The sequence below is a fragment of the Opisthocomus hoazin genome, chromosome 2, assembly GCF_030867145.1.
Source record: "Opisthocomus hoazin isolate bOpiHoa1 chromosome 2, bOpiHoa1.hap1, whole genome shotgun sequence".
NCBI lineage: Eukaryota > Metazoa > Chordata > Aves > Opisthocomiformes > Opisthocomidae > Opisthocomus > Opisthocomus hoazin.
Genome location: NC_134415.1, coordinates 29,763,173 through 29,788,266, shown reverse-complemented (window position 1 = coordinate 29,788,266; position 25,094 = coordinate 29,763,173).

The following is a 25,094-nucleotide window of genomic DNA, read 5'->3' as shown; positions in this document are numbered from 1 at the left end:
GATAGGGTCAGTAGCCCAGTCTCAGAATACCACCCAAGAACAATTTCAATTTTAATAGCTTTTACTATGTATTTCATAAGCATGCCCATTGAAATTGAGTCATCAAAGCCTCCCAGTTCCTCCAAGACAGATTTTAGCCCGAGAGCTTGGAGTAATTATCCCACTGGATGTTAGCCTGTGTAGCTATTTCAACCTCGTTCATCATTTCAAACAGCTACATACTCTGCCTGCTAATTTCATCAGATGGATTAGCCTCTCTTACTTGTCTATCTTTTTTTTTTTTTTTTATTTCTGGGGGGTGAAATATTGCCTTCTTCTCCTGTTTTAATAAGCTGAGCAGGCATGCACCACTGCACCGCTTCTGCCTCCTGTTTTTTTCAGCTCAGAGAATGATCTTCTGGGGGAAGAGCTGGGAGTAAATGTGAAGGTGAAAACTTGGCTGCTTTTACCTGCAGGCTGGAACCAGCTGCTTTCAACCCGTATCTGAAAACAGTGTCTTGAGCCTATCTGAATTTATCTGCCTCTCTGTTTGCGGTGTATTCTCAGCAGGTCTACTTCTCTGCATTATGTTCCCTTTCTTTTACACTGTGTCAGTGGCTTTCCTGGGCTTCACGTGATGCTGTGTCTCTGCAAATGCACATCATGAAACAGCTGACTCGGTGACAGGAAAGCATCAAGCCCACCAGGTTGTTTGTTATATCTAATATTTGCAAGTAAAGGTACATAGGGATAAAAAGAGAGTATGTGCGTTACAAATCTTGTGTGAAAGTATTAGAAGAAATTCATATTCTTATATGCCATCCTGTGATAAGAAACAGCCTTAACTTACCCTGAAATGTGCTTTAGATGGTTCTCCTCAAGAACAGAAATACAATGGATCTAAGACTAGATGGCTGAGTGGAGTGAATGGAGGTCTTTTTCTGCTTACTGATGCAGCCGTTCTTCAAATACCTCACAGATGCAGGCTCCGGTGAGCATTCAGTTGGTACCTCTGGTACAACGTAGCTGGTGTTTTATTTGGTACCTCGATTCTACAGTGATGTTAAATTTAGAAATATGTGATTATAGGTAAACAAAAAATAATGAGAACGACATTTTTGCAAACTTGTCTTGCTGGAGTTGGGACTCAGACTGCACCCTGTACTATCCTGATCTGTACTCTGCAGCATGCTGTGACAGTGCTACTTTTGGTTTGGCGATTAGCTTATTTCTGCATTGGGGATTACTGTTGAATAGCTGGATGGCCTTAGTCTTTAGGAGGAACTGGCTTTCTCCTTGGCTCCTCAGCATCCTCAGGGATGGCAATATCAGCCTTTGGGGAAGAGACAGAAGGCTGCACCTCAGGGCACTCCCTGACCACAGAGTTCGAGCCAGGCTGAGCATTCGAGGAAACCTGTCTGTATGCTGGGCTCTCAGGGTGTGCTTCAGCACAGCCGCTGGTAAGCTGGGAGAGGGGGTGAAGCTTATCTGGGTATGTGGGGGGGAACAGCAAGGGAGCAGAGGACATTTGCCACGGGTGATACTCTGCATCATGGATCTATGAGTGCACCAAGGGCTAAAGTAATCATGGGAAAAATGCTTCATTAGAGTATTTGTCAATGATCTTTGTAGACTAAGTAAATCTACAGTTAGTTTGGTAGAGGCTGCTAGAGAAAGATCTTTCCTGTGTTGTCTGAGTAGCTAGACAAGAGCCATATCATTTCAGAATGACCTTGGTGTTAGGACACATTGATATTTTAGGCAATGTTCTTTTAATTTTTGCAAATTTGTAACATTAGTTATGGTTCAGTACCAGTATCAAGATCATTAGTATTAAGTCAAATACTTTTGGATTCACAGGGCAGTAATTGCAGTCGATTTTCTAACTATTTATCGGTAAGTTTTATTTCTGCTTTGCCATCATCTCAGAGTCCTTTGGCCAAAATTTATCTTCACTACAAGCAGAAACATTCCACTGTTCTTTATTTCTTCTTCTCAGCCATGGAAGCCATACCTGTGTCCTCCATGATTTCATTGACTTAACAAGCCAGTCTCATGGAAAACCTGCCACTTACATGAAAGTTGCTCAGATGGCGTGGAAATGGCGCAGACTGCATTTGGCCAACCGAACTTCACACCTGGTCTTTAAATTATGTCATCTGTCCACTCCCACAGGAAAACACAGTCACAAGATAAATATAAAGGGGTAGCTAGGGAACAGCAGTTATTGAAAAATGTCACTCTTGTAACAATTGAAAAAAAGCCACTTTTTCTCAAGACAGAGGAAAGTGAGTATTAAGCATCAGTTGTTTTCAACCCATTGTTATTTATTAATAGCAACTCATACAGGAGTTTTCAAGAAATGACCATCAACCAAAAGAATGATAGGGCCCTTAACAGACAGATAGATATAAAGTCAACTCAAATTCAATATAAAATTATTTTATGGTATCTGTAGCAGCTGTTTGATTTTCATGAGACAGAACTTTCTGTATCTTCTTCCACATATGTAACAAAAATATATGAGCCTGCAAACCTGTATAAACAAAGAAAAATACGTCAAAACATAATGGAGAGGATGGAGCTCTTCTAGTGCTGTTGATTGCTGAAGAGAAAATAGAGAACCCATTAGGAGTGCCTTCCTATTCTTTAATTCTTTCCCTCCCCCCACCCAGCCCCTCAACCCAACAGAGGCTATTACACACATGAGGACACACATCTTCAATCATTTCATATCCTCCCCAGCGCTCTACAAGACGTACTTCACCCTCTTGCCTTTCAGCACCATATATAAACAGCACACATATTCCCTCAGGACAGTGCACAACTCTGTTTCCTCTCTCAACGAGAATCACACGTAGCAGCTCTCAACGAGAATCACACGTAGCAGCTGCATACTACAAGCCACAGGCAGAGTCAAGGTCGTGCACGTGTCCTTAGGACCACTTGCTTTTGTTCTCCACTGATAATTTGCCATTTGGACTTTGCTTGGTATCACTGTGGTGGCTACTCTCCAGCAGACTGGAGTTCTTATTTGGAGAAAATTCCAAGGGAAAAGGAAGTTTATATTTATTTCTCTATTTAAAATATTATGTTCATTTTTCTACTTTGCAATGACTGATTTTTCTTCTGAAATTCAAATCACACTCTGAATAACTACACCCATTACATGGTTATAAGTAAAAAAAGTCTTCTGCTTGCTTCCTGTCATGTCCAGTGTGTATAAGCCTTATATTATGCTACTTCAGAGATTATGCTGTAAGCCATATATTCAAAGGATATGTAAGGTAAATATACTCCTGATTATACTTTGTGAGCTAAAGTGGTTCTAATGAATGTCATGGGCAAACCACACTCCCTTGGTTAGGTCGTGGGCAAGTTTCTCTGTCAAATATTACTAATATATTTTATTTCAGTAATTTGTCATAGACCTATGAAATAGATTATATTGGCCTTTTAAGAGCAAGATTTGGTCCTAGCATTGTTCCACTAGTGTTCAAGTAAAATGTGTTAGCTTATTTCCCAAAGACTATAGGAAGATGTAGGGTTTAGCGCTGCCTAGGATGTCAGGGAGACTGGACAGTCATCTAAGCAGACTATTATTACAGCAAGGGAGGCCTGTTTTGTGAATATCTCTGGCGAAAAAGGAAGGTTGGAAAAGCTCTTGCTTCACCTCTGCTCAGAAAAACAACTGGAGAAGGAACCCAGGATCTACTTTATAAAATGACCATAGAGGTGTTGAGATGGTCTAATGAACAACAAAAAAAAAAGTAAGGAATCCCCATAAATTTTTTGTCCATATTATAAAAGGACTTTGGCTGTTTCAAACTTAGGTGCCTCAAGTACTTGGGCATCATACTAAAGCACTGAGGACCATGTCAGAGCAATTTGCTGTCAATCCTGAGCAGTGACCATGGGGAAAGACCAGAACTCCTGGCTGCTGTTGGAGGGCACTGATGCCATGTCCCTTGGAACAAATGACTTTTCTATGTAGTGACTGGTCTATGGGTAAGAAGCCCTTAAATGTTCAAATTCGGATGAAAGCTTTTCTTTATTTGATAAACAAGGTTTTGAGAACTTTGCCAATGAGCATTTTCTGTTTTAGGGGTGTAAAAGAGGGGTTAAGCAGGGTGATGGCACATGCCTATGACAGGCAGACAAACAGTGTGTCAGCATCCTGCTACCAGGAGCCAGCTGGCTGCAGGTCCTTGTTTAGAGGGCTTGTAGTGTAGCAGACTTCCACATTACACACCTTTGTACGCCCATATTTTAGACAAAGAAAAAATTCTCAGGAAAGACTGCAAAGGATGAGCAAAAGAGAAACTGTGTGAGAGGCAGGATGGCAGACATACCCAACACTTTAACAAGATATTTTCAAACAGGATTGTTAACTAAAAACTTATTAATTCAATGCTCATCAATTTTAGGCTGTAGCCCCTTTTCTGAAGGAGTTATTGTTTGCTTGTGTTTCAACATGTGGTAAAGCCAAACAGAAGTGACTTTTCTCCTATCATGTAGAATAACCAGAAGAATCAGGAGAAATGCTTGACACTCAAGCAGCCTCAACAGTTGGTACACTGTAGCTGTCAGCATGAAATCAAGTGCAAAATTGCCAGATTTGGAGTCCTTTCTAAAACTGTGGGCTCTGTCAAGTGGAAGGAAAGGACACTGACCAGAAAAATGACACGAGACTTTTCCAGAGCCAATCTTTGCAGAAACTCGTTTCACCTGTTTAAGAACTGTGTCCTTCATCTGCACACTGAGTTGCCAGCTCTGCCTCACAACCTGCACAGAAATCTAGTAAACATCAGAAGCAAGCACCTGGTAGTTTCCTTTTCAAATGGATACAGTTTGGTCTTCCCAAAAGTAAGAGAGACAGTCTGTCATGAGAACTGTCTACTGTCATAAATGGTAAATTTGTAATAGTAACTTGCTATTATCTGAGCAAAAATTTGAAGGTGTTTGACAAGAGATGAAAGGACTTACACTCTCTTGCTTCCAGTGGAAGGACTTAAAGAACAGTAAGTGTTAGCACTATTTTCCTATAAACAGGTATGTTTGTGAGATACCTACATTTTTATATTGTTCTGTATAAAAAAGCATCTCATATTTGGTTTTGCTTGAGATGGATGAAAACTTAGCAACATCTTGTTCCAGGAGGAACGTATTGTAGATATCTTTGAAAGTAAGAAGGAATGGCAAAGAGGGAAGATAAATTTCTTCAGAATCAATTGTAAGCATGAACAAAAGGGGCTTCTGCCATACTGTTTTTTTAGAAATAATAAAATATTGTGTCTTTCAAAGGGATGCTATGGTGTTCTCTTTTTTATTTTTCTGCTATAATTTCTATAAGCATGACAAATATTATAATTTTGCCACCCAAATAATTGTACTGAATCAAAGGTACTGTATCCTTTACAAGTATGTACACCAGAGATTATCTTGACCCAACAAGTCATTAGTTACTCCAGTCAAGGAGTATGATGTTTTGGAGAAGCAGAGGTGATACAGGAAGATCATTTGCATTGTCTGCATACTAATTAGAGAATAAGCAACACTCCAATGTTATAACAGACTTTAACCAAGTAAGCTCCCAGAAATGGTTTACTATCTCATCTTCGTGTTGATATTAAGTTATATTTGAAAAACTAATAGATTAGCCATGTCCTCCCCAAAGTGTCTGATTTAAAGTTCAAGCTTTTTTAAGTACTATATATTGCCATTAGGATAAAATATTGGGTAGTACTATCTCCTGGACACCATATTTTTAAGAATATGCTTCATGCCTCATTTACCAGAAATGTATTGAGATTTTCCTGAGCCAACATTCAAAGAATAACTTGACATTTTTCATAGTGAAATGCCATGTTTTTTTCTTTTCTGTTTAATTCCTTTGCTGCCCTGAACCACTGTTTTGAATTGCACTTTTTTTTGTTTGTTTGCCATCTAAAGCTCAAATAGAATATGTCTGTGCACTGCATGTAAAATATATGTGTAAAGTCAGATTTTCAAAGATAAAATAGTGTCATAGAATGTATAAGAGCAAAAGCAAGTTAAGCTGAATAATGTAGTGTGCAGCAATTATCAGTTACAAACAGGCACACATATAAACGTATAAAAGGTGTGGAGAAAAATGCTTGGTCCAGTCTTATTGTGGAGTGGGACAAGTATTAGCTGGCCAGAGATCGTGAGTTTCCCGATATTGCCTGGTGGCAGTTAGCTCTTGGAAACCTCTTGATTCCCGAAAACTGACAAGTGCAGCTGCAAGCAAAGCACAGTCACAGCACATGATGCCAGAGAGGCGGCTGCCTAGAGCAGGGGTATGGTTCCTTCTGGGGTGTTGTTTCTCAGCTCTGTGTAGTCAACTCACTTGATAAAGCGTGCTGTGCTTCTCCAACTAGTGCATTAGGCTCCTGCAGCCTCACACGAGATCTGTACTGGCCAGACTGAAGTTTAAGCTGAGATACTACTGTTTAATTTGAAATAAAGGGAGTGCATGGAGGAAGCATCATTTGGATTGAAACAAAAGTAAATTCTACCAGAAATCATATATTGTCAATGTCTGAGTACTGACCAATGGAAGTGGCTGCATTCTCCCTTTAGGAACTTCACTCTGAAGGTCTACCTTCCAGGCCGGTTAAAAAGTCCTGCAGCTGCTGCCACGAGCTCTGTGTGTTCAGATCATCACTGTAGAATGGCAGAGCTTGTTATGTGTTTAGTCCCTTGTACTCTCAGTGCGTATGCTGTTTGAGATATAGTTAAAGAGGGTGGGAAAACATAAGACAGTGGGTTTAACCCTCAATGATGAAACAAGATCATCTTGCCCACTACCAAAAGATTGCCTGCTGACAGCACCGCGCAGCTTCCCTGGCTGCCTTAGCCCTCCCATTGCGTTTTAACAATTCTGCCAACTTCTGTAAGTTTTCTCTTTGCTACCACGGGTGGCGCATCCTGTGAAGCATTTCTCTTGCTGTGTTGCTCCATGCTCTCATAAGGTGCCACATTTCTCTTCCACTCTGTGCTCCAGAGCAGAAAGTCAGAGAAGATGACAGACAGAAGAGAGCAGAAGTTCTTTAAGACATATAATTAAAATGTTTAAGCCAAAAGAAACAGAGTAAAAGCAATTCAGAATGTAACCTGTATCAGAACGCGCATTTTGATGTGTGTTTATTAATGATGTCTATTCACACTTTTTCAGATCTTAGAGCCCACAACTTGTCCCACTGATTTTGGCAGGGCTACCTGTGTAAGCAAAGCAAGGTTCTCCATTCTCTTCCCATTCCTGCAGGACTAATAAGAAAAATCCAGAACAGAAGAAAAGATTGTCTGATAATTTTATTCATATCAAACCTGAATAGTTCAAGCTTGGGTCTGCAGTTCCTAAGAACACATACATCACCGAGACCACAGTTCAGGAAAAAGAGATGAGATTCAAAAATCTCTTCAGCACCAGATGAACTGTAAAGCAGAAAATCACACAGCGTAAGCTACCACAGAGTGCAAACACGGAATAAACAGAGATGAGCATTGCAAACAAAAGAGTGAGCTAGGGTTAATTCAGGTTCACAGTGGGCTTTGGGTCTGAACTAAAAATATATTTCTTAAATGCAAATAGAGAAAAATGACGGGCATTTGCATGATTGACAACCTTTCAAAATAGAAGTGTTGCTATAATTAAGCAATAATGTATGAGTGAGTGTACATTATGACAAATTGGAAGCTTGGTTGATTAGATTAAGCATATAAGCTGTCAGTATAATTATCACATTTTAATCATTTTTCTCCATTTTTTATAACAGCATTGTCTTCAGCCTCATTTGGTGCTTATTAGATTGATATTCTAAGAGGAATTGTACAACATAAAACATGTCCTTTAACAGGATGAACTTTAGATAAGACTTTAGGTATGTCTATAAACATTTATAACGATGGCTGTTGTGTCTCAACTTTTTGCCACATCTTATGTGTCAAATAATGTTGTTTTAGAGCTTTCTTTATCATGATAAAATATTAAAACATAAATGTACTTTATCTCACAAAGTGCTCACATACTCACTATGTATTTTAAGCTGTCATAGGGAAAACATATCACATTGTTACAGCTGCATAATGAATTAATGGTACACATTGCAATGATTAGCAAGATGCCGAGTCAATCGGTGTGGGAGCAAGATTTTTCCATTTTCATGCAACTATGCCAAAATGGATGTGATTTTTTAAACGAGAAAATGTTCTTTGCTAATACCCAGGAAACCGCAACATTTTAACCAATTTAAAAGGTTTAATTTTATACCAGTTGCATTTCTAAAATGTACACCACTGGAGGAGGAGTAGCATGCCCCTGAAATTGCAGCATAACAAAGAAAACAGAGGTTCTTAACACGGTCATGCTCTTACAGTCTTACCCTATCTCAAATTAGATCTGAGCAGCTTTTCACTACTGTTGAAATAAGAACGTGGAAGGTGGCCTGGGTGTTAAAACACAGGTCTGTGAAACAAAATTCTCCAGGTGCTTTCACCATTTCTGCCACTGGCTTGCTTCTTGGCCTTGGGCAAGATGCTTATCTGCTCCTCAGATTAGTGACCCATTGGGAAATAGAGAAGATTAGTAGCTCATTGGGAAACAGAGATACACACATGCTCTGCAGGGATTATTGGAAAATTAATGTGCTCTAGGTTTCAGTTTACTGCTGTTAAAATTCACATTGTGTAGCCTACTCAAGGCTTTGCAGCTGCTATAGAGGGAGAAGTGTAGACTTCACATGGGCTTTCTGGCCAATGCTGAATTTCCTTGTGAAGGATACCACTGGAAGCTGACAGTACAGTTATTCAGTGAGGAATTAGATAGAACTAATCACAGCAATAGAAAGGTCTTAATTATTCGCAGATTACTTAAAAGTATTCAGTAGCAATGGTTTAAATGACGTTTTCTATGAAAATTTGGAAAAGAATGGCTTGAGAAATAATTCCAGGCAAAATATTTCTCTTCCAGAAATTACTCCTTCCATGTCTTCTGCAGTATATATTAAATAAATGGACAGCATTAGTCTTTCTCAAGGTACCTTGTGGTATTGACAGTGAATTCTGAGATACCAAAGTCCTCATTAGTTGATTATCTGATTATCTAGTGGAAAATTGCCAAACAATCCTGCTTGAATATCAGGTATAGTTTGCTTTGCCTGTGTTTATTTCCATTCCTAGGCTTTCCACAAATTTTCTTTGGAATTGATGCTAGAAATGTTCTCAAAAATGTATATATTGTAGGCTCAATTTGAAGAATATTTACAGAAAGTTATCTGAATTCAGAAGTGCAAAGATTCATGTAATAAACCTCATTTTAATACAGAATTTTCTTGATCCTTTGGAAGTTTACCTTCTGATCTCAGTTTTTAACTTTGCAGTCCTCCAACAAAATATTTCAGCATTTCAACAGTCTTCACCAAGTTCAAGGTGAAGATGTTATTTCAAGTCTTGGATATTGCTGTCTGTGCAGAATAATCATGTGCAATTCTTAATTCTTCTGCTACTACTTCTAATGACCCAATTAGCAGTAAAATGCATAAAAGCAAGATTTTAGCATTGATTTTTCCCTTGATTTTCTCAATAGCTTTCACAAACCTGAGCTTAACATGCTTTTTATCATAATTATAAGGGTTTGATGTGGGATCTTACTAGGTTTATTTAGTGTTTCAAAAGACTCAGTGAAGCCCCTTCCATGAACTTCTCAAGGAATATTGGTTACCTAAGTGTGAGAGGTAAAGCCTCATTACGGTATGAAAATTATGTAAGAAAATTCTGAGTAAAATGGCTAGGTCTTGACTGGAAAACAACCTAACAATAGAGTGTCTCAAAATTCAGTATATTAATGTCATTGCTGTTCAAGAGATTTACTCTGGTAAGAGGCTCAAAGACATAGATGACTAGCGAGGTGGGAAAGCTTGCTGATTGAATCTGTTAGTTAGCTCGGTGAAGCTAACGGGCTCTTCCAGGTATAGCTTCGTACGACAGAATTCAGCAAGGGACAGATAAAAGCCCCCTGCCCTGGCCATGACAGGATCTCCGATTGCCTTCTGCATCACCTTGAGATCGCTGCATAGGTAAGTGACAGCAGAAGGGCAGTGAAGATAAGAAGTGCTGTGTCTCAACACTGCCAGCACTGCTGGGGAAGCCAATCAGCACTGGTGTTCGTCCTGTTGGAGGGTGCACGGATGCAGCACAGTTTGCAGAAGCAGCACAGGGATCCGTGCTGGGAGAGCCGGTGCCACTGACCACTTGATGCAGGGATCCAGCTCTTGGGGAGGTAGCTCAAGTGCTCTGGCTTGGCTCAGCACAATGGAAAACAAACTGCACCTTGCTGGGTGTCGGGTTTGGTAAACTGGAGCGTCTGCACCTCTGTGATACATTTTAAGGCTTTCGGATAGCCCATGCCAAGCACTGCGGACACGCACAGGGTAACAGAGGCAGCGTGAGCTGCTGGGGCTCCGTGCTGCTGTGAGGCGACTGCACAGCGTCCAGACGAGAGCTGGCCAGCATCCAGCCACCGGGGAGCACGGGCAGAGCAAAATCACACCTGTCCGGATGCATCTGTGTATACTGCCCGGCCAAAACGCGCCAGTGCTCTCAAGGACACCTTCTCCCAAACGTCAGGAAGTTCCACAATAATACAGTTGTCTAAACCTGTTAGACAATGCTGTCACGGAAAGTGGCGCTTGGCTGTCTGAACTGGGACAGGTAAAAAAAGCAAGGGGAAAATTTAGTTTTCAAATGACAGAGGGCTGATTTCCTCACTGGTGAAAGCAGGCTCTCCATATTACATGTGTCTCTGTACTACATATATCCCCCTGTACACCAGTGCCAGCTCTGGGCCAGCAAAGTGGAGAAGGTGACAGAAGTGTAACCTGAAGAAACCTGCTGGTTTGGTTTGGGAAAGGAAAAGAGCAAGGGTCTAGAGCTCTGCTTATTTTAAGGATTCTGCCTCACCTCTTGTGGTGTTAAAAAGATTAATTTACTTTCCCTTTTGTTTCATACCAGTGTGTATTCCATTACATTAATTTATTCCTCAAGGTCTTATGACATCAGTTCTGTGTCTATTGTCATCAAGGTGTGTAGGTGATGTGTAGAAACGATAACAAGGTTGCATTTTTTCTGTACTTGATTTCTGTTCAACAAAACAGCCTGCTAAGCATTCTTCTTCCATTTCTGCACCGTCCAGTTTGCTGGAAGAGTCTGAAATATTCTTCTATTCTGTAAAAAAAATTTCTTTTGTCAATTTAGACATCAGAGAAATACCGACTATCAAAAATAGTTAGTAACATGTTTTGGTGTATGTCTTCTACATAAGCACCTTTTGTTCTTGAGATTGTCTATAATTTTTGTTATAATCATTCTATTTTCACTTCTTATGCACTTGGTAAATTTTAGCAGAGACTCCTGCTAGGGAAAAATGTTTTGCCCCCTCCTAAAAATTCTGGGGATCTCTTCAAAAGAATTTAACATTCTCACACTTGACCATCAATGACTGAAATCCGGCAAGAAGATGGCCTCTATGTAGGGGGTCTGTTTCTGTCACTCAAGTGAGATGATCTGTAAGCCTTTCAAAAACAACAACAACAAAAAAATTTTAACACACAGTGTAGATTTTTATAAGTTAACAGCAAAATTCTCTTGGTGATGCAGACATTCTGAACAAGACTGAATAAAAAGCCAAGCAAGACTTTTCCAGTGGTAGTATCTTTGGGTTGCTGAGGGAAAGTTTAGTTCTGGCATTGCCAAACTTTGCAATTTAATCACGTTTAATAGTCTTCTTTTATGTAGAACATGTAAAAAGTACTGTTTTAAACTTACTCAAGAGACTTGCCCTCCTTGTTTCCAGTTTGGTCAGGTGCTTCACTTCAGGCTGCAAAGTTTCCTTGAACCTTAAATATGACTGAAACCTTTCATACGGCATCATGTTTGTGTCCCTTGTTCGATTAGGGCTTCTGTCCTGCAGACCTCAGACAAGTCCACAGTTTTCATTTTCATTGTTGGAATCGTATTTTTGCTGTTCCTGAAGGAAAGTTATATTATTTGCAGAGCTACATGACTACTGGGACTAGCCACGTTGTAAACCAGCAGAAATTGTCTTGATCAATGGCTTCGTAAGGACAAAGACTTCTGCCTAAACTGAAACAGAGTAAATAAGAGATCATTCAAAAAATATATATGTGCACAAGGAATGAGAAGAGCTTTGTTTAAAGTTCAGAAATGCATTAGTTTTTTTTTGAAAATGGGTTTGAAATATTCACCTGCTCTCCATAGTTTTATATAGAAGTCTCGTCTTCTGTATCTGCACATGGAATATCTGTTTCTAGCCAAAGGATTTATCATCAACATAGATTGCATGGAAGTAGAATTTGGCATTTGGAAATGTATGGGTACAAAATGTATACATTACACAAATATTTGGGAGTTGTGCATCTTTTCTGCATTTTTATGTTTGACATCTGTCCTGTCCATTTCTAATTGTCTGCCCATTTCTAATTACAGGTTTAGGAAGCAGAATTCCACTTTTTGAACACCTGCTATTTTTCGCTAGAACTAAGCCACTGGCAAGTTCTCTTTTCAAAGCAGTTTCCTATGTACTTGTACAACATTATTCCACAGATTTGCTATTGAAATGAAATACTGCGGTGACCTTTTTAATTCCCCTGACTTTTTACAATCTTTGAAATTTAGCACAACAGCAGGAGTTTAATCATATTCACTGACGTAAAAGACAAAATAAGGCACCTCTACGTTCAGATAGAGATATGACCTCAAAGGTGCAGAGCCTTCAGAGATGCGTTGGAGACCCCCAAGGACAATTAGAGTGATCTTGCTTGTGGTCTCCCTGTAATCTCTGCCTTTGCCTCCTGATAACACTAGCAGAAATTTTGCACTTACATTCTGTGCCAGAGTATTTCATTATTGCTGCGTGAACACTTGTTTTCCTATCAAAGAATAATGTCATACTTACTCTATCTCTCTGTTCCAGTTTATGTCCACTTCACAACAGTTTCCAGGTGTGAATTTCCAAGGTCTTGGATTCTCTCACCGCTGCAAGGTCTGAGGCTTTGATTTCATGCTTGTCCTTTTTTTCTGCCACAGTATGAAAGTTCAGCAACAAAACAACCTAAACCACTGATCCGCTGGCAGTTGTCTGTTCTGTCAGTGGGTTTGTCACTTCTGTTCATTGGTGCCAGGTGGGCCAGAGGAAGGCTTTAAGAAGTCCCAGCGTGTTTATCCATTGCCCCAGAGTGACAGGGCAGATCAGCTCTCTTAAATCCTCCTCGCATGCAGCAACCACGATGGAGTGACTGATGAAGAATCCCATCAGCTCTCAGCTGTTTTCAGTGTCAAACTGGAGTGGAGGAACAGTGCGTGATCTCTCTACAAATGTTTTTGACAACAAAGCACAGTGTGGGTGCTTTTGCTTGTGTGTGCTCACACATAAATGTGCTCAGGACAAGACTGAGCAATACTACACCAAGAGACTCCTTTGTAAGCCTTTACAAAGATAAAACCTGCTGCTTTTCTTCCACAAATTGCATCTTCAATGCAAACAATCATTGCAAATGCTTTTAAAATGATGCTTTTTAAAGTTTATTTGGTCCAGCTGACTAGATTTAGAGTGAAGGACTAGTATAAAGGGTTAATATCACCCCTCTTAAACTTTTTTTGTGGATACTATCAATGTCTTATATGTAGGAAGAACAACACTGGCCAGTATGTCCTATTGTGAGGCATTTTAATGGCCTCTGTGAATTGAGTCAATAGCTGTGATTCAGTTAATCAGAGGCAGAGACAAAACCTATCATTGCAAGCTGGTAGCCACAGCAGCAGCAGCAGAAGAGTCTTGAGGCATGGTGGCTCCTGACACTTCTCCTGAGCAGATGAAGAATTGCATTAACACTGTTTCTGATATAACACTTTTCTTGAAGGAGGCTCTGATTGTTTGGGAACTTATTCAAACATCAGCCATGAGCATTAAATTCAACATTTTGTTAAGAAATGCACAACAGCATCTTAGATCTTGTTGGACTTGCTTTTTGCACATAGCTCTCAGCAGCACAAGGTTTTAGTAACTTCCAGTGTTGTTGAAGTTAATAGCAATGAACAGGAGAAGCATGATGTAGTTGCAGAAAATCTTGCAAAACTTTTCACTTGAATTCCAGAACTGAATGGTTTTTGTCCAGAGTTTACTGTGTGTCTTAAGCTTCTACAGACTTAGATACTTTAATGATAAATTACATAGATCAGATGCGTTCTTCAATGTTTGCTCTTCAAGAATTTTATACATAAGAAAGTTAATTGACTGATTTGATGACATTTCAAAGCTGCTTTTGTAGCTATGTGTCTAATAGTGTTTTTCTAAATGAACCTTTCGTTGGCAATCCAGGCTCAGCATCAAAACCGTGAAGCTTCTTTCAGTGGTCTTAACCAACTTAAAGTTTTCAATGAACAAATGCCAAGTCTTCGTAATCTGGAAGTTTTCCAGTTAATTCACAGAGGAAGTCTAAATAGTGAAGAAATTTGAACATTGGCACAAAAGGTTGCAGGAAAAGGGTTTAGCCACCTTAGGTAAATTATTCATTGCAAATGATTTGCTTAGCTCAGGTTCACCATTCTTAGGGTGGGGCTTTGTGGAAATTCAGGTTGCTGAACTGGTCAATTTATAGCTAGGTGATAAATCTTCTGAGAGAAGCCAAATCACCTGTTCCGCCAAGATACTCTTCTTAGATTAACAGATGAAGTAATTTGTCTGAGAATACTTATTTTTGACAATATTTTGTTTGACCAAAAACTACTAAAAAAATACATTAGTCTAGCAATATTTGCTGTTAAAGTTGACGTCCAACACAGGGATCTTTAACAAGCCATTTGTGGCCCTTCAGTACAAAATTTACTGCACAATACTTTATGTGCTTCCATATCCTTCACATAAAGCATTGTACAGTAGTTTCAATAAAATTTGTGTGAAGTTCTTTACAAAACTCAGGCTCGGCAATGGGATTCCATCAGGAAGACTGAGTATCACAGTATTAGACTTTTATTTGCAAGGATTTTCCCTGTAAATGACTAAATCGTTATTCAGTTGAGAGACAACTCACTGTAAACAGTGTATTGCTTCTGGATATATCACCTGTGATCAATAGGCTCCCTTTCTGCCTCAGCACTTGTTAATATTGTATACGGATTTGATTAAATGTTTAAAAACATTTATTAAGTGGCAGAATTAAAAAGGGTGGACTCATTATCAAAGACATTCAGCTTTTAATACAACACTAGAAAACATTTACTGGTGCTATATCATCTTAGGATGTGATCTAATCACATCTAATAACTTCTGTCAGACTACCCTTCATTAGTATGTGGATAGGAGACACATGATCCAAGGGAACTCTAAATGTTCTGAAAGAGGTGGCACAGATGAGATCCCACCACATTGTTATTGATTCTCTTAATTCAACATCAACAAGAATTTATTTTTATTAGCTTTTACGATTACTTCCTTTTGCTATTTTATTTTTTCAATATCTCCTTTGCTTGTCTGACAAGTCCTAAGTTCCAGGTTTTCCACAGAAGAGCTACTAATGCCTTAAATATGCAAAATTATACAGGCAGACCCAGCCCTTGGTTTGTCTAAGTGTTTGTGACAACCACAGGCACTTCCAGCTTGATTTAGTAAGTGCCTGTGTTGCTGAACCCTGCAGGGCAGGGAGTCAAAGGTCAGTGTTGAGGCCAAAGTTTGCAGTTTTTGTGAAGTATGCTATAATTTATTGAAAGAAGGTGTAAACCCTTTATTTATTTTTCCCCATTCATCTGCAGGATGCATAGACACTGTACCCCAAATGTACCTGTAAAAGGAACTTTTGTAGGGGTCAGCATTGCAGTACTCAGAGCTTGGGTAAGGCAGTTCTCTTGTCCCGCTCACGTTTGGTGACAACTCAAATGACACGATCATGAACTGTACTTTCTACAAGACATTTGTCTCCTTCACTGCATGGGCTGCATGATGCTCCCTTAAAAAGCAACTGTTTAACATCCCTTTTATCTTCAGTTTTCAGAGTAAGGCCCCATACTGTGAGTACACACAACTTCAATTTGACTTTACAAACCTGGATTACTTTATCTTCTCATGTTCGCTGTGTAGTGAGGTTGTTATATCCCCGTTTAGTGGAAAGGGAAATGAGGCACAGAGGGATTTAATTTAGAAGTTTCTGATACTAAGGCCCTGATTTATTCGGTGTACACAGTATTAGGTAACACATTGCAGCTCTGAAGCTCATCCCCACGGATTTCAGCTGCAGCTATGACTGGTCAGTGATTCTGCTCCCATCTAGCATCCACGGGTAAGAAACTGGCTTTATGGATCTTCCTCACTCCTGTTAGAAATGCCGTGGTAGAAACAGAGACAGAAACAGTTTTCCAAGGTGGCATTGAAAGATCTTTGCTATAAAACTATTTTCTCTCTTCTTGGATACCTCTGGGTGTATTAGTAAACTCTTTCCCAGTTTGATTGTAAACAAGACTAGACCATACTTTATTCAGTTTGGCAAATCAGTTAAATGACTTTTCCATCACACGGTCTCTTATTTGACTTAACAGTTAATCACATCAATGCAGAGCTTGCATGTCAAAATGTTATTGGTGAAACTGGCAAAAAAGCTCAGCTTGGCTTTGCCTCTGAGGCTGGCATTTTAAAGAAAACAGACTCCTTTTACCATGCCAGCTCGAACAAACCCAGTGCCACTGCCGGAGGCAAAAAGCTACTACATACTATTCTTTACCCTAGCCTTCCCTCTGAACATCTGCTTTTCTGTCAGTTTGTCACAGTTGCCCTTAATTTACCTTCTATCCTTAAAAAAAAAAAATCAAAACTAACCTAAACTAGAAAACTCCCCCTGCATTCTTGTCGCACTCTCTATTTTTTCCATATCCATTTTCTGCTTTTTGTTCCTTCAGCATTTCAGACTGAAGGCGCCTTTTAATCTGCTGAACCAGTCCCAGGAAGCAAAGTCACTAGAGTACAGGACAGACAAATTCCCAGCTTTAGTGACTGTCTCCTGGTCTGGTATAGCCATTTCCAGGACTGCCCAGTTTCATTTATCTAGGTCTGGACCGAAGGGAGCCGCCTCCACTGCCCTGTGAGGATGCTGTTTGCAACCTACAGAGTTTGTGTCTGGAAAGAAAGCAAAGCAAAGGAAGAATGTGGGCAGATTTAGTGGTCACATTAAAATAGTGTGACTTCTCAGACCTACAACTTGGTGAAATGGCAGGTGTTTTTTCAGTAAGGGCAGCAGAAGGCATTTTTTTTAACACACAATCCATATTGTCTGCCATATACCAGAAGACTCAGGAAAAATTGCACTGGTTGGCATTTTCCAGTTTCATCCGTTTCATCATCGTCCTCCTCTCTCGCAGCCAAACTGAGCATTAATTTCTTCCTGGCTTTCTTTGTAGTCCCAGCCACCAGCAAGAGCAGCCAAGCTGAAATGAATGGATCAAGTCAGAAGGACAGGTACCTACATGTTAGTGGAGGCTCTCACCCCACCTCCCCTGTACAAGGTCAGACCCCCTCAGTTATATCTGTACAGGACACTGTAGAGACATTAAGTTTTTTGCCATTTCCCAGATCATTGTTATTCTCAGCCCACATGATTCATCCTCTGAATGTTGAAATGCTTATTTTCAATAATGAATATTTCAGCTACTGAGATAAACAGCTTTCATTTTACAGAATTGTATATAGAGCTTGGTTGCACACGCTTCACTTCCAGGTGCTTGCCAAGTGCAAGGATGGCTGAACTTTACAGTTCAGAAGCCACGAATCAGGCCCTGAAAGTCAGGAGATTGCCTTTAAAATAATAGAATCTCAAAGAATAATCAGTGTTGGCATTTTTAATTTGCTGCCTGGTTTCTAAGCCCTTGGGGATTATATTTTCCCTTTGCAAATCCACAAGGACAGAAACTTTCGTGTTTTTTAATGAAAGGAGAGATGGGGTAAGCACAGGGTGAAAAGCAAAGAGACCATGAGACTTGACAAGACTGACAATGGCAGGCATGCTCTGCAAATACAGTGAGAGATGAGACTTGATCCCAGCCTTTGTGGCTTACACAATGCCTTGAGAATTCATGCTGGTTTCTACAGTAAGCACTCTTCAGCATCAGAAACCATCTGCAAAAAGAAGTGTTGAAAATTGGCCCCAAAATTTCTTAGGTTGTCTTGGTATGTAACAGAAATATTTTTATATACTAGCATCATATTAAAGATTTTGTTTTTCTACTGCAGGAAATGCTTAGAGGTAGAAGGGAAATATAACTGTATGGCAGAGACCCTTTTTCTTTTCTCTTCTTATCTGTTGTCGGCCACAGTGGCATACTTATCTGTAACAGGACCTCCTAGGTTTGTCGATGAGACTTTAAGGCCTGATGGGGAAAGGGTGTAGTGAAGTGCATAATATAGTGTAAATTCTCCAGGTAGCCATGTCTCTACTGATGTTCTGTGCATGGAGCATGGTCATTCCTGTGCTTGTGAGGATAGACTAGTCCTGCATTGACAGAGCCACAACAGTTAACAACTTTGGCGAATAATGTATGCTTTCCCCCACTAAAATATATCCTCCAACTTTTCTGTTTGACGTCTGTTGTTCCTTACCCCTTAATATGTTTGTAGGTGAAGTACTATGGGGCCGGAAAACATCTGCACCAACACTGAAATTTCTTGTTAATGAGAAGCAATGTGTTCTCTGTGGTGTGTTGGGTATCAAAACACATCTGGGGAAGGGAAAGGAGTGAGAGGGATGAGGAGGAGGCGGATCTTGTAATTCTGGGGAGAGGACTCTGTGACAACTAAGGCAGAAGATGGTTGGGAGGGAAGAAAGGAAAGCAGTAGGGCTGGACATGGAAAATGGAAATGTTCCAGTAGTGGGAGTGACAGGGGTTGCCTTGAAGTCAGTGTAAAGGAAGCAGGACTGCTGAAGCCTAATCCCAGTCCTGCCATTGTCCAGAGTGACTTTGAGGAGGTCCCACTCATTTCTGTGAGGGTTTCTTCATCTGTGAAAAGAAGAATAACAGCGAATCACTCTTGAAGTTTATGAAAAGTCCTGGTGTGGGATTATCATCATTAGCCCTGCTTAATAAATGTGCCTCTGCCTGGCTTTTGGCATCAAAAATGTCACTCTAAGAGCTACTTGGAAGCCAACGATGCTGCCTGTAGAGGTTTCCTTTGTTCTTGGTGTATCAGCCAGTCTCATTGGCTCAATTCTGTTCCATGTTGCTGTGCAATAAAAAAGCCCAAATGGCCCCTTTACTGAAAGGGAGATAACCATTTGCCTGCTCCTGTGCAGACTGCATGTGATCATTTGAAGCACCCTCTGGAAATTCCCGTTTAAAAATAACAATAAGCCATACCTTTTTTCTTCTTTATTGTACAAGCACGGCACAAATCTGTAAGACCCTTGAACTGTTGCGTAGGTCAGCCTATTCTTTATGCTCAGTGAAAGAGCAGTGCTTCAATGTTACTCATTTTTATTGGACTCAAAGCGGTTCTATGTACTTGACATACATAAATGATTATGGTCCTTCCCTGAGAAGCTGTATGGACACTGTACAAAGTAAAGTAAGCAAGCAGCAGGGAAATACAGAACTACTTGTATTGTTTTGCTTTCTTTTAGGTTACTCTTTTTTATAAACAGGATAGAGTGTGTTTAATAAATACCTTAGCTTGAGCCATCCTTAAATGTCCTTCCATTATATTTAGAAAGAAAGAAAAAAAAAAAAAGCAGGTCTGCAGGGAAGCTGAGGGACCTGGACGTGGAAGAGATCTGGCATGTCATTATGTCAAGGTTTCTAGTATTACCTGTAACTTTTCTGCAGCTCAGGGGAAGAAACTTTCCAACTGGATAAATAATAACCTCGAAAAGGCACTAGACAAAACATACAAAGTATAAGATAGGAAGAGAGATCAGCAAAATAACCCCTGGCTTTCAAGTCCAAAAGTGTAATGATAGTATGAGCATTGTCAAAAGTCAAGCTCAGTTACACGTTGGAAATTCTGAAAATATATATACTGAAAAGTACAAGCCCAACGACCTGAATGTGCTCGAGTCAGAGGGCTTGACTGCAAGATTTAGTGTCTGGGATAAAAAGTACAGTAGTAAGCATTGGAATACATCTATTTTCTGTATGGTACCAGGCATTTAAAGTATGGGTAATATACCTACATTTAAGAAGGCAGCAATAGATTTGGAGGGCCTTTTAGTCTCATTTCTTTTTGTGTAAGTCTTTATATCTAATTTTTAAGGAAAGAATAATTCCTAGAAAAATGGAGGCAGATGTAAAGAGGTTGAAACACATCTTTTCAAAGGGTAGCATATGTACACCTGATATCTGTCTTTGATTTCAAGACCAAGGAAATACTGGTGATATAATCCCTCCAAACTTCAGTAAAGCATCCAGAAGTCTAATAGATGTGAAACGATAATAAATTAAGGAAGACTGGTATTAGTAGGGTAGATTGTAAGATGGGTGAAGAGTGGTGACATCAGGTAATATTGAAGAGGAGGCTGGAGGAGGATTATTAATGGACCTTCTCTAGGAGTATTCTGAGATGAAGAGGTGACCTATGGATACCATTTGGTCATGCAATGCTGTAAACTTGTCCATGTTGTGGCCGCGGAAAATGGAAGACTACATCCAGAGAGGTATTGTCCACAAAGACAGATAATTCACACCATTAATGGTAGCTCTGGAAAGATCTCATGTGGATCACTGTAATTTTTGGACATCATCGTTCAAGAAAGATGATTAAAAAGTACATTTGCTCAGGGAAGAGGTAGCAAGGTGATGATGAGAATGGGGACTCTGTGTGGAAAGAGGAGACACAGAGAGCTTTTCACCATTGTCTATAAATGTGTATTTGGTACATGAGGAAGGGAAAGGTGGAGTACTATTTGACCCAAAGGTAGCTTGGAAACTTAGCAGATAATTCTTAACTCTTTAAAGAATCTGGGTTGAGAAGAGTGTTTTGGTCAAAAAAAGTGAAAAAATCTACATTCTTTATCACTTGTTAACAGAGATTATATGGTGTCATTTCATGCAAAGACAGGGAACTTGATACTTCTGAAGATCCTTTCTTCTTCTGTGCCCCTTCCCCACAACCTCAGCCGAGTCAGTGTTCTTTGATGAAAATCAGAAGGAATGTTTTGTCATGCATTTGGTTGTGAGGCGACATATTGTTACGGTTCAGCAGAGAACAGAAGAAATTCCCCTTTCCCAGAAGGGCACACTTCGGTCTCGCGCTTCTAATTATTTTCCAGTCTTCCAAGCACTACTTGTGGGAAATGGCAGTGTCTCATACCCCTGTCTTCCACTGAGGGTTGCACAAGGCATTATTTGCCATTTCAAAACTCATAACAATTATGGATAAATGCAATTATTTCTCTCTTTGGGAAGAAATATGGACGTTCTGGGGTGAGAGCAGAAACCAACCCAGGGCAACGAATACTAGGGGGTCTTTCAGAAGCAGGAGTCCTCACATATGCGCACGCTGGAAATAATTAGTTTGTTACAAGCTGACGAGCTACTTCAGGCTGTGACCGCCTTGTTTCTTTTAGGAGTGGGCTGCCATTTCTCCTCAGGACCACCAGATGCCAGACTTCTACTGCAAAACTCGAGCCCTCCGCCTGCACAATGGAAGGGCATGCTTCTGGGCTTACATTCTCATGAATCCTTTCAGTTGTGTTTTCTGCGAAATGCTTGTAAGCCTTCTAAGCGTAGCACTTCATGCTTGTTTCTGTAACTCTTTAAGATCATTTGTAAACTCATTGTAGGAGGTTACGGAGAAACAGCCTCTTTTGTAAACTACTGACTTCTCTGACAAGCCAGTGACTTCAATCTCTTACCTCAAAATCATAACGAACACTGGGCAGTTAGAAAAGGCACTGCTGAAATGCACAAAAGGAACATGAGAACACTTGGTAGAGAGAAGCAGCAAAATGTTTATATTCAATAGCTCAAAATCAATTGCATTTGACAACTGTCTTAGGTAAACCACCACCAAATAATTACAGCCTCTCTTATCTGCAGTAATGTCCTTAAGATAAGTGCTTATTCTCATGTTTTTTCAGTAATTCGAGATGTAACTATTGCATGGTTTTCTTTTCTAACTTACATGTGTCTTAAATAGATTTTACACTTTACAAATGTACCTACTTATGTTTGATTCATTCCAAAATTTGGTTATTGCAAAATTATGCAATTATATGTTTCCTAGTGGAATTATTAACATTCTCATTCCTATTGCAGAATGTATTATTTTAACAAAGCGTGCACTGGTATATAAAATTTAGAAATATTGAATTAATTTGTAATGAATTGACTGTTTAGTACAGAACGAAAATATTGAACTATGAATCATCCATATTGGGCCAAAGAGACAGCGCATTGTGCCATAAGCAAGAAGAAACATACACAAGCACAAACACAAATAAAAGAAATACAATTTTGGTTAAAATAAAACAATGGAAATACAGCAGTTTAGACAAACAGACACATTATTTTGTTACAAGCAACAGAGATTTATTTTTTAGTCACAGCTGTTTTGCATTATTTTAGGGAAATATCAAATTGTAAAGTGCAGTATTATTGTACAAATTTTGTTTTTGTTCCCTTATCCCAGTGTACATAAAGCATCTTTTGATCAATGTGATGTCAATTGTTAAAGCTTTCAAAAGCAAACCTTCCAGGTAAAAAATATATAAATACATTGAAAATGAATATATATTCTCCTGTACATCCTCTCCCTGTATAAAGGCAAAGAGTATGCAAATATCATAAGACATTAATAAAAAATTCTGACAGTTAAAGCAAAGGCTTTCATTAATAATTAAAATACAAATGATGACAGAACACAATGCTTTATTCGATCATGAAATTATGTTGGTCTACAATTACGATAACACTGGTTCTCAGTTTTGCATTATTTTGTGGAAATTAACCAGAAAAAGGTAATGCAATGTTGTTTGGATACTAGCAAAGAGACCAAAGCGATATGAAATATTCACCATAAAGGCTTTGCCAAAAATATATGCATTATGTTCATATAATCAAATTAAAAATATTTCCATTTTCACAGCTCAACTATGATTAGAATTTGGAATTGAATTTCTCTCTTAGTGTAAAAATATTAAATATGAGAAAATATAATGTATACCAGAGTAGTCCAGAGGCTTTTTTTTCATCATCTCTCAGTGCAGAATCAGGATTTATTTGAACTTGGCTGAATCGCCCATGGATAGCAGAAATCACTATTTGTTCTTGATTCAAGCAGAGTCTTTTTCTTGACATGAAAATGTCAAAAAGTTTCATAATGATAGTTTATGATGTCATTATAATTCCTCTCCATTCTTTAAAACCAAAGCATTGAGTCATTGCACTACGCTGCCTTACGTTTAATCTTTCCCTTTTTCTAAAAAATTGACATATTTATCATTGATTTTCCAGCAGATGTTGTACTGGATGCCCTTTTTTAAAATGTACCTCAGTTACTCTGACCTCTCTTAATGATTACTCACATATTCTTTCGTAAGTGAATAAAACTTCTTTCACAGATAGTAGGTACTTAATCCTCATTATTGAGAATATGCTGAAACCTTGAATACTTGTCAAAGATTCATTTTATAATCCTGAGGTTGGTTTGCCGTCAGTGATTTACACAGGGGCTGTGCTTGCAATAATTGATTCATTTCATACTTAAAGTCTACTGCTGTCATTAAAATGACAGTACAACACTTGCTGTTGCAATTTAGATTTGCTTTAGAAAAGGGTTAATTCTCCCCTGGAAACACATGGTTTTGAAACAGAAGAAATAATTTTGTGCATCAAAAAAAAGGACAATAACTTTAATTTTATTCTCAAAATATTAAACTGGAAACATATTTAAAACATGAGCTAGATTTTGTGAGGTTTGGTGGAAGTTTAATCTGCAATTGCATGAAAAATGTGTTCATACCTTTTTGTTACTCTGTCTTGGTTCAAAGAGCATTTTTTAAAGCACTTTAAAAATCTGCCTTTGAGTTTTAAGGTACAGCTCCTATAGTTATTTAGCATCTCAGATGCAATGCCCATCGATGCTAATCTTTTACAAACCAGCAGACTGTCGGTGACAATGCCACACATAAAAGCATGTGCACATACATTTACAGTTACTCTAGATAAAACTGTGCAGGCTGCATACTCCCAGTGCGTGTTGTCTTTTCTGAAAAACAGAACCCAATGCAAAGTGTTTAACCGATTCCTCGCGCTGACAATGTGACATGCAGCTTTCATTTTCTTGAGTGTGTTTGACGAGGAGATTAACGAAGTGCTAAGATACAGTAGATCCCTCTAAAGGACACGGCAGAGTTTTCCCCCATAGGTCCTAGTTTTGTGAAGCTGTTGAGGAAAGAGTTCCCTGTGAATGCACTAATTATTGCCCAGTAGACTACAGTAAGTTAAAATTTCTATTTAATAGAAAAAAAATTAAAAGGTTATAAATGAAAAAGGTTTTGTACAGCTCTTCCAGTAATATCATGTCATGTTAATTTTAATGAAGCTTCATTAAAGTTCTCAGATAAGTAAGACAGATAATTGTCGTTCGTTAACATTGTGGTTCTACCCGCAGCTGAAAAACATGCTGTAAAACCTTAATAAGAAGAAAGATTCAAGTATGACTGAGATGGAAGGAGACAGTGTGAATGAATTAATTAAGCCACAAAAACTGCATCATTGATGGTTTAGTAAACTACCAGGAGACGAGAAAAAAATTAGGTTACAGTGAAATACTATCCTTTCCAACCTTGATGTGCCTAAGCAGTGGACCACGTGCAAAAGCGGGAGGTCACTCAGGACTGAATTCTGACCACAGCAGCAGCTCACTCCTCCCACCGAGATCTCTGTGTCTTCTGTACTTATTCAAGGACAGAGCAGGATCCTCAGCATTTAGGACATCTTTTGCACAGTGCAGTTAAAGAGAATAATTTGGCCCAGACTGTAAGATCATTCTTGCTCTGGGAGGGCTAAATTTAGCTCTGAAGTGCCACAACGTAGTTTTCTGC